The sequence below is a fragment of the Palaemon carinicauda genome, chromosome 8, assembly GCF_036898095.1.
Source record: "Palaemon carinicauda isolate YSFRI2023 chromosome 8, ASM3689809v2, whole genome shotgun sequence".
NCBI classification, from domain to species: Eukaryota; Metazoa; Arthropoda; class Malacostraca; order Decapoda; family Palaemonidae; genus Palaemon; species Palaemon carinicauda.
Genome location: NC_090732.1, coordinates 12,523,631 through 12,533,630, shown reverse-complemented (window position 1 = coordinate 12,533,630; position 10,000 = coordinate 12,523,631). Strand labels below are relative to the sequence as shown.

Below are 10,000 nucleotides of genomic sequence, written 5' to 3'. Positions count from 1 at the left end.
TATATATATATATATATATATATAATCATCAGCCGTTACTAATCCCCTGGAGAACAAAGGCATCAGACATGTCCTTCCACTTGCGTCTAATTATGGTCTTTCTATGCCAGTCCACAACCATAAACTTCTTAGTTCGTCAAGCCATCGTCTCTTTCTTCCATATACATATATATGTACGCATATACATATATACAATTATATGTGCGTGCGTTTGTGTGTGTATCTGTGTGTATGCCGGTTTCGTGTGTATAATTACAAATAAATAGAGTAACTGAATTATTGCAGGCACAACGAAGCGCTTTCCTTTGACAGTTATGACCATCGGTGTGACCCCAAATGGTCTAGTGTGTCCGGGTGGTACAATTAAACTTCTCAGCTGTGATTTATGACCTCGGGACCCTCCTCCACAAGATGTGGCTACTTTTTAAAAAGTCTGTTAGAGGATTTATGAATAAGTAGATAACGATATTATTATTAAACCTTTCTGTCCTTATTTCCATCTATTAAAAAGGTACGAAAATGAATTGTCATATTGGTAAAAACATGGACACGAGTCGTGGTATGACAATGAAACAACATCCAACAGATTTTGTAGATTTGAGATATAAAATAAAATAATTGAGAACATCAGCTACGTCCACTTTTAGTGTGATGTAAAGTATGTGAATCAATATTTGAAACGTATACTTGATTATTACCAAGTAATTATTAAAGCTGTGTTTTTCACGTAATATATATTTTGCATATGAAGATGGTGTTCTCTTATTTAGGCTTTGAATATCGATAAGATTTGACAAAATCAGAGCATAAATCGTGTCACAATCCTACTAGACTCGAACACAATATTAGAATATCTAATATTAGATTCTGGATCCATTTGCTGTTTTTAAAAACAGCTCAGTGTTATATTCATATACAGTTTATGCATACAGAAATCGCACTCATATATACAGTATCATCATTATCATCATCTACGCCTATTGACGCATAGGGCCTCGGTTAGATTTCGCCAGTCGTCTCTATCTTGAGCTTTTAAATCAATACTACGCCATTCATCATCTCCTACTGCATGCTTCATAGCCCTCAGCCATGTAGACCTGGGTCTATATATATATATATATATATATATATATATATATATATATATATATATATATATATATATATATATATATATACACACACATATATAAATATATATGTATGTATATACTGTATATCATCATCATCATCATCATCTCCTCCTTCGCCTATTGACGCAAAGGGCCTCGGTTAGATTTCGCCAGTCGTCTTTAGCTTGAGCATTTAACTCAATGTTTCTCCATTCACCATCTCCTACTTCGCGCTTCATAGTTCTCTCAGCCATGTGGGCCTGGGTCTTCCAACTCATCTATTGCCTTGTGGAGCCTAGCTGAACGTTTGGTGAAGTAATATATATATATATATATATATATATATATATATATATATATATATATATATATATATATATATATATATATATATATATATATATATATATAAATATACTCGTGTACGCATCCCGTCTAAAATGGCTGCTAGATATTTAAATGGATATGCACAAACACACACACACACAGATTCAAGTTTCCCAGCCTGCCCCTTTCCTAACCACCACACGCTATTTTGGGCAATTACTAGGAGATTGTGGTTTTTCGAGTGGTTGCCTGTCAGCGTAACAGAATACACACACACACACACACACACACACACACACATATATATATATATATATATATATATATATATATATATATATATATATATATATATAATACACACACACACACACACACACACACACATATATATATATATATATATATATATATATATATATATATATATATATATATATATATATATATATATATATATATACACACTTGCTCTTTATAACATAGGGGAGGTGTGTGTGTGTGTTAACCAGAGTCCTAATATTTCAACACTATGCGACTACAGTAATATTATGCTAATATGACACATCCCAAAAGAGGAAACGGATAATCCAGCGAGTGCATCGCCTACCCGTGAAAATTCCCACGCGAGCTGTACAAATGACCAATCAAAATATTTCCCGCACAAAAGCGCGCCAAATATGCAGGAGTATGCCAGGAAGATTTGCTGTCGAAGCCTTTTGTGTGGCACAGGATATGTGCTGGACACAGTCGTTGCTTCGGGTAAATGACGCTTTAAAATTGAACTATGTAAAATTACGGTCAGCGCTCTTTCGGGGTAGGGAGGGCTGGTGGTGACTAGGTCTAGGTATCTCAACCGCGGGTGGTGGTGAAGCCTTGGGTTTACGTCGTAGAACGTTGGGTTTTGGGGTTCCACAGGGTTGCGGGTGGGGAACCTGTTTACCTGGAACATATTTACAACGCTTCCGTGCGTTCTTTAGCTCAGTTTTCACTGAGCTCTCGTGTGACAGTCGAGTGCGAACAGTTGTCCACTTGGAATATCATTTTCACCTGGTAGGGTACTATCATCTTGACGGATGGAACGCCAAAATTATAAGTGATTATGAGAAAAAGGACATTTTATCAAGCTCATTTCAAACCGTGGGCTTTGTGATATTATCGAACAAATTTTAAGTTAATTATTGTGTAACCATATATTTGAAATTATCTTGCAATCACGCATACAAATTAATTTTTTGCAAGATTATTTTATTGGTTGGCTGATTTTTACTAATTTCTTCTTGCAGTTTCTATTTAGAGACCGCATGTTTTGTTACGTACCGTCACAACTGAATTCATTTATTATATTCATTTGATTTGTTTATTATTATTTGCTCATTAGATTATCAATTCTAAAAAATTCCAATATCGTAACTTCATAACAATCTTAGTATTCCAATCACCTAGTTTGCAATTCATGTGGCCTGATTGGTAACGTCTCTGCCTAGCGTTAGCCAGACGGGTGTTCGAGCCCCGCTAAGATTAGTTAGCTACTTTAGCGTCTGCAACCCCACCATCCTTGTGACATAAGAATGGGGGGGGGGAGGTTTAGGGGTCTATCTGCTGAGTCATCAACAGCCATTGCCTTGTCCTCCCTGGTCATAGCTTAGGTACAGAGGGGGCTTGGGCGCTAATCATTTACATGGCTAGTCTCTAGGGGATTGTCCTGCTTGCTAGGGCAATATCACTGTCCCTTGCCTCTGCCATTCACAAGTGGCCTTTATTCAAACATTTAAATGCAAATCCCTTCCAGTAGTGGATGCACTCAAGCTCTTTGTATCAATACAATATAAAGAATAATTTGGAAAAAATATTTGTATATGCATTTAACTGAATAGCTTTCTTAACTTGTACTTTCAAACTTACAGGCTAATTCTTAAATATAATATCTATTATCTATTAATTCCTAAAGCTTTCATAAAAATCAAGAATTGTTTGCGATCAAAAGATTCAATAAATTTGATCTTTTCCCTCATATTTCTCTATTTTTAACTCTTGAGCGTCGTTCTAAAATGGTCTAATTATTAGTATATATTTTACCTTGCTCTTGACCGAGATAAAAAAAAAAAAAGCAAGTCGAGTAAACTACACAAGTGAGTATATTATTTATCATAATGTTAGGGTTGTGGTGGCCGGGTGGTAGCGTCCTTGCCTTGTGATTGCCAGACTGGGGTTTGAGTACCGCTCAAACTCGTTAGTTCCTTTGGTCGCTGCAACCTTACTATAATTGTGAGCTAAAGAGTGGCGGGGGGGGGGAGTTAGGGGGAGCCTATAAGTCTATCATAACTATATAACAAAAATATAGTGCATATCAATGTTATTTCTATCTGATCTTCACAGAATTAAGAACTCCTACTCTTGATGTATTCACTTTTTCCTATTAAACTTTCAATACTCAACATGCCAACCGTAAATTCACTTCATATTTCATGTAAGGTTTTTTCTTCTTCTTCCGTTTCTAATAAGACAAAAGCACATCTACAAGTGGTCTCCATCATCATCATCATCATCATCATCATCATTTCCTCCTACGCCTATTGACGCAAAGGTCATGTTCAGATTTTCGCCAGTCTAACGTGTCTCGCGATCAGGCATCATGAAGAATATTAGCTAATAATAATAATAATAATAATAAGGAACTGGAGAATTACGACAACGCCTAACATTCTTAAATTTATTTCCATCACCAACAAATAACAACGTTTCAAACATCTCTGTGTTCATAATCATGTTCCTGGGTAAAAGAAAGTAAAACAATAAAGAGCAAGCTGTACATAAATATTGTAAACAAACAAATAAATTCTAAGATAGAATGGGAAAAGGCACAATTAGGCAATCTTCAAAGGAAAACTAGAAATTTCTTGATTAAGTTGTGGCTTTTTAGATTTTATAAAAATTGACTCTGCTATTCTTATTTCATTTTCATATGAGCCTCTGTATATTATTGAAAAATTGTCCAAAGAGAATGAACACTTACAATCCATTTCGCAATGGTCTCGTATGCTGGACTGTAAAGGTTTGGACAAGGCTCTGCCAGTTCGGCTGCTAATTCCCTTGTGATCTTGGTAGCGAGAAAAAATGCATTTTTTCGTGGAGCCAATGTAAGCTAATTGGCAATTTGGACAGTTAAACAGGTAAACCACCATTGATTCAAAGGTCTTTTGCAGCTTTTCTTTATGATTAACAAAACTTTTTATTTTGGAGTAATTATAGAATATTAAATTCGGTTTAATTTGTGGTAGGTATTTACTCAGGATTTCATGTATTCTGATTTTAATATATTTGTTCGTTTCATCAGTAAAATAAGGTAATTTGATGAAGATTTCAACTTTTTTTGGACCAAATTTTTTTGGTTTAGGACAAAATATACTGTTAAGGAAAGTTCTGAGTTTGTAATAGAATATTTTGGATGGGAAACCATTGTTGGAGAAGAATTTCTCCAGGAAACATATTTCCTTATGAAAATTTTCAAAAGATGGCGTTAATCTAAACGCTCGGTAAAACATTGTGCTAAATGTGTTTAACTTGAAATTGGCATAGCATCTACTCAAAAAATTAACTCCGAGTCCTGTGTGAGAAGGTTTTCTGTAAATGTTGGTGTCTATACCGTTATTTGATTTTTTTATTAAAATATCTAAAAAGGGGATTTGATTATCCTGTTCTTTTTCTATGGTAAATTTGATTTTTGGATGTTGTGAATTCATGTAATTCAAAAAGTTTTCCGCATCTTCCTTCTTTTTTAATATTATAAATGTATCATCTACGTATCTTCTGTAGTAAAATGGCTGTTGACAAATTTCATCCTGGTAACCTTATAACAGACTTAAAAACATTAATGTCTAACACCCTTAAATTTTTCAAACAATCTGAGAAGGTAAGCTTTGATATAATAACAGAGTCGGATCTCAAAATTCTGAAAAACTTGAAAAAGGATGAAAACATAATAATATGTAAACCGGACAAAGGAAGAGGCGTGGTCATTATGAACAAACAAGATTATCTTACGAAAATGGACTCCATTCTCAATGACCCTTTCACATTTGAAAAATTAACATATCAAGACCCTTTTAAAAGCTTTTAGATTTAACCGTTAATAACACCTACTTTGTATTTAATGGAAATTACTACAAACAAAAAGAGGGTTTAGCAATGGGTTCACCTTTATCTGCCACTCTAGCAAATATTTTTCTTTGTTATCATGAAGAAAAATGGTTAAATAATTGTCCATCAGATTTTAAGCCATTTTACTACAGAATGGTTTAATAATTTCTTTAAAAATCTATTTAATCGGTCTTCTAACAAAAGGGTATTTTTAAAAGGGTCTTGATATGTTAATTTTTCAAATGTGAAAGGGTCATTGAGAATGGAGTCCATTTTCGTAAGATAATCTTGTTTGTTCATAATGACCACGCCTCTTCCTTTGTCCGGTTTACATATTATTATGTTTTCATCCTTTTTCAAGTTTTTCAGAATTTTGAGATCCGACTCTGTTATTATATCAAAGCTTACCTTCTCAGATTGTTTGAAAAATTTAAGGGTGTTAGACATTAATGTTTTTAAGTCTGTTATAAGGTTACCAGGATGAAATTTGTCAACAGCCATTTTACTACAGAAGATACGTAGATGATACATTTATAATATTAAAAAAGAAGGAAGATGCGGAAAACTTTTTGAATTACATGAATTCACAACATCCAAAAATCAAATTTACCATAGAAAAAGAACAGGATAATCAAATCCCCTTTTTAGATATTTTAATAAAAAAATCAAATAACGGTATAGACACCAACATTTACAGAAAACCTTCTCACACAGGACTCGGAGTTAATTTTTTGAGTAGATGCTATGCCAATTTCAAGTTAAACACATTTAGCACAATGTTTTACCGAGCGTTTAGATTAACGCCATCTTTTGAAAATTTTCATAAGGAAATATGTTTCCTGGAGAAATTCTTCTCCAACAATGGTTTCCCATCCAAAATATTCTATTACAAACTCAGAACTTTCCTTAACAGTATATTTTGTCCTAAACCAAAAAAATTTGGTCCAAAAAAAGTTGAAATCTTCATCAAATTACCTTATTTTACTGATGAAACGAACAAATATATTAAAATCAGAATACATGAAATCCTGAGTAAATACCTACCACAAATTAAACCGAATTTAATATTCTATAATTACTCCAAAATAAAAAGTTTTGTTAATCATAAAGAAAAGCTGCAAAAGACCTTTGAATCAATGGTGGTTTACCTGTTTAACTGTCCAAATTGCCAATTAGCTTACATTGGCTCCACGAAAAAATGCATTTTTTCTCGCTACCAAGATCACAAGGGAATTAGCAGCCGAACTGGCAGAGCCTTGTCCAAACCTTTACAGTCCAGCATACGAGACCATTGCGAAATGGATTGTAAGTGTTCATTCTCTTTGGACAATTTTTCAATAATATACAGAGGCTCATATGAAAATGAAATAAGAATAGCAGAGTCAATTTTTATAAAATCTAAAAAGCCACAACTTAATCAAGAAATTTCTAGTTTTCCTTTGAAGATTGCCTAATTGTGCCTTTTCCCATTCTATCTTAGAATTTATTTGTTTGTTTACAATATTTATGTACAGCTTGCTCTTTATTGTTTTACTTTCTTTTACCCAGGAACATGATTATGAACACAGAGATGTTTGAAACGTTGTTATTTGTTGGTGATGGAAATAAATTTAAGAATGTTTGGCGTTGTCGTAATTCTCCAGTTCCTTATTAAACTGAGGTTCCCTTCCACCCGCTCAGTATCGGATATAATAATAATAATAATAATTCGGATATTTGTTGGTAATGATAAATACTGATAAGACATCAGTTTCTAAATCCCTGATTTTAGTATTATTGCCCATTATTACTCCAGTACCAGATGTCCATTGAATATGTCTTGGACCTATTTGAAATTGGTAAAAAAAAATTGTGACTACTTATGACAGACACAGTAGCCAAACATCATATATATTTTTTTCCAGGCAGTAAATAGTCGAAAAAATAGCTTTGTTTAAGCTGAGAACCTTTTAGTGGTAAAAAAATGATAAATATGTTTATTTGACTGTTATCTCACTCTTAGTTGATGAAGGTTGATGTAGTCAGTAGTGATACTGGTACTATCTGTAGCCATTCATTGTATTATAAACCTACTCCTTTTTACTATTCGCTTTGCAAATGCTAAGCTTAGCTCTTCAAAACTACTACACTTCCTCTCTAACCTTTCCAGTCTTCTTAAGAATGAATTGCATGTGTAATAGATGTAGCATCAAAAGAGTGAAACAGAAAGACACATTCAAAGACACAAATGTGAAAAGGCGAATGAAATGTGAGAGAGGTTTAAAGGCTTTAAAGGCCGCTCACGAGTGGCAGAGACAAGGGACAGTGACATGTCTTATCAAGCAACAATGGCCTGGAGACTGATCATATATACGAATGATCAGCGCCCAAGCCCCCTCTCTACCCAAGCAAGGACCAAGGAGGGCCAGGCAATGGCTGCTGATGACTGAGCAGATAGACCTATAGGCTCCCCCAAACCCCCTATCCTTACCTCACAATGATGGTGAGGTTGCAGCGATCAAAGGAACTAACGAGTTTGAGCGGAACTCGAACCCCTGTTTGGCGTTCACCAGTCAGGGACGTTACTGTATCGGCCACCACAGAGTGAGGAACCCTTCTTCTTTTTGGAACAGCAAGTGCTCACAAACAAATTGGGGATTCTGGGCCTGAGATACTGCACCCTTTTTTAGATATTTACATCAGAAATCAATTTTTACCTTATTGTAATTTTTACTGCTGGTAGAATTTTAAAGCTTATACGGTATCTGTTGTGTCTATTTAGGGTTGTGGTAGCCTATTAGAAACGTCCCTGCCTGGTGATCTTCCGGACTGGGGTTCGAAACTCACTCAAGCACGATAGTTTCTTATATTGTCTGCAACCTCACCATCCTTGTGAACTAAGGATAAAAGCTTTGGGGGTAGCCTATAGGTTTATCTGCAGAGTCCTCAGTAGTCACTGCCTGTCCCTCCCTGGTCCTTGCTTTGGCGATGATGGGCCTTAAACGCTTATCATATGTATATATGGTCAGTCTCTAGGGCTTTGTCACTGTCCCTTGCCTCTGCAGAGTCCTCAGCAGTCATTAGTCTGTCCCTCCCTGGTCCTTGCTTGGGTGATGAGGGGCCTTAGACGCTATCATACGTATACTGTATATGGCCAGTCTCTAGGGCATTATCACTGTACCTTGCCTCTGCCATTCATGGGATGCCTTTAAACCCTTAAATGACAGGACACATTTTAAGAGCCATATCGTTTCAGTCTTCTCGCTGTGAGCGTGCTTGACTTAACGTTCATTTCTTGATTTCCAACTTCCTTGGGCTTATAGCATCCTGCTTTTCCAACTGGGGTTGTAGCTTAGCAATTAATAATAATAATAATAATAATAATAATAATAATAATAATAATAATAATAATAATAATAATATGTCAGAGTCTGCTTACTCTTTCTTACAACCATCCTTTTCTAATAAAAGTCATGTGTTTTTTCCAATAAAATATTCTGAGATTATTCATAGTCCTTTCTCGACTATTTACTGCCTGGAAAAAAATATATACGATGTCTGGCTACTGTGTCTGTCATAATTAGTCACAAAAAACATAATTGTTACCCATTTCAGATAGCACAAGTTCAAGAAATATTCAACGGACATCTAATACTGGAGTGATCTTGTGTAGTAATACTGGATTATTATTATTATTATTATTATTATTATTATTATTATTATTATTATTATTATTATTATTATTAGCTAAGCTACAACACTAGTTGGAAAAGCAGGTTGCTATAAACCCAAGGGCTCCAACGGAGAAAAATAGCCCAGTGAGGAAAGGAAACTGTGAACCAAATACATTAAAAGGGAAGCAATGAACAATTAAAATGAGATATCTTAAGTACAGTGAGAACATTATATCTTTAATATATAAACTATATTATTATTATTATTATTATTATTATTATTATTATTATTATTATTAGCCAAGCTATAACCCTAATTGGAAAATCAAGATGCTATAATCCCAAGCGCTCCAACTGGGAAAAATAGCCCAGTGAGGAAAGGTAATAGGGAAATAAATAAACGATGAGAACAAATTAACAATAAATCATTCTAAAAACAGTAACAATGTAAAAACAGATGTGGCATATATAAACTATAAAAAGACTTATGTCAGCCTGTTCATCATGAACACATTTGCTGCAACTTTGAACTTTCGAAGTTCTACTGATTCAACTACCCGATTAGGAAGATCATTCCACAACTTGGTCACAGCTGGAATAAAACTTCTAAAATACTGTGTAGTATTGAGCCTCCTGATGGAGAAGGCCTGGCTATTAGAATGAACTGCCTGCCTAGTATTACGAACAGGATGGAATTGTCCAGGAAGATCTGAATGTAAAACGACAAAAAACAAGAGGAAGAGAAATAAGATGAGTTTCTCCATTTGA

At 34.5% G+C, this 10,000-nt stretch overlaps 1 protein-coding gene across 1 annotated transcript in view; it reads left to right on the top strand.

Moving 5' to 3' along the window:
• Positions 1-2,388: 2,388 nt before the first annotated feature.
• The window catches only part of LOC137644836 (ankyrin repeat domain-containing protein 29-like), a 52,746-nt gene continuing 45,134 nt past the window's right edge, over positions 2,389-10,000 (top strand). Inside the window, exon 1 of the mRNA XM_068377723.1 lies at positions 2,389-2,492. The gene's annotated coding sequence lies outside the window, so the exon portion shown is untranslated. The remainder of the gene's footprint in view (positions 2,493-10,000) is intronic.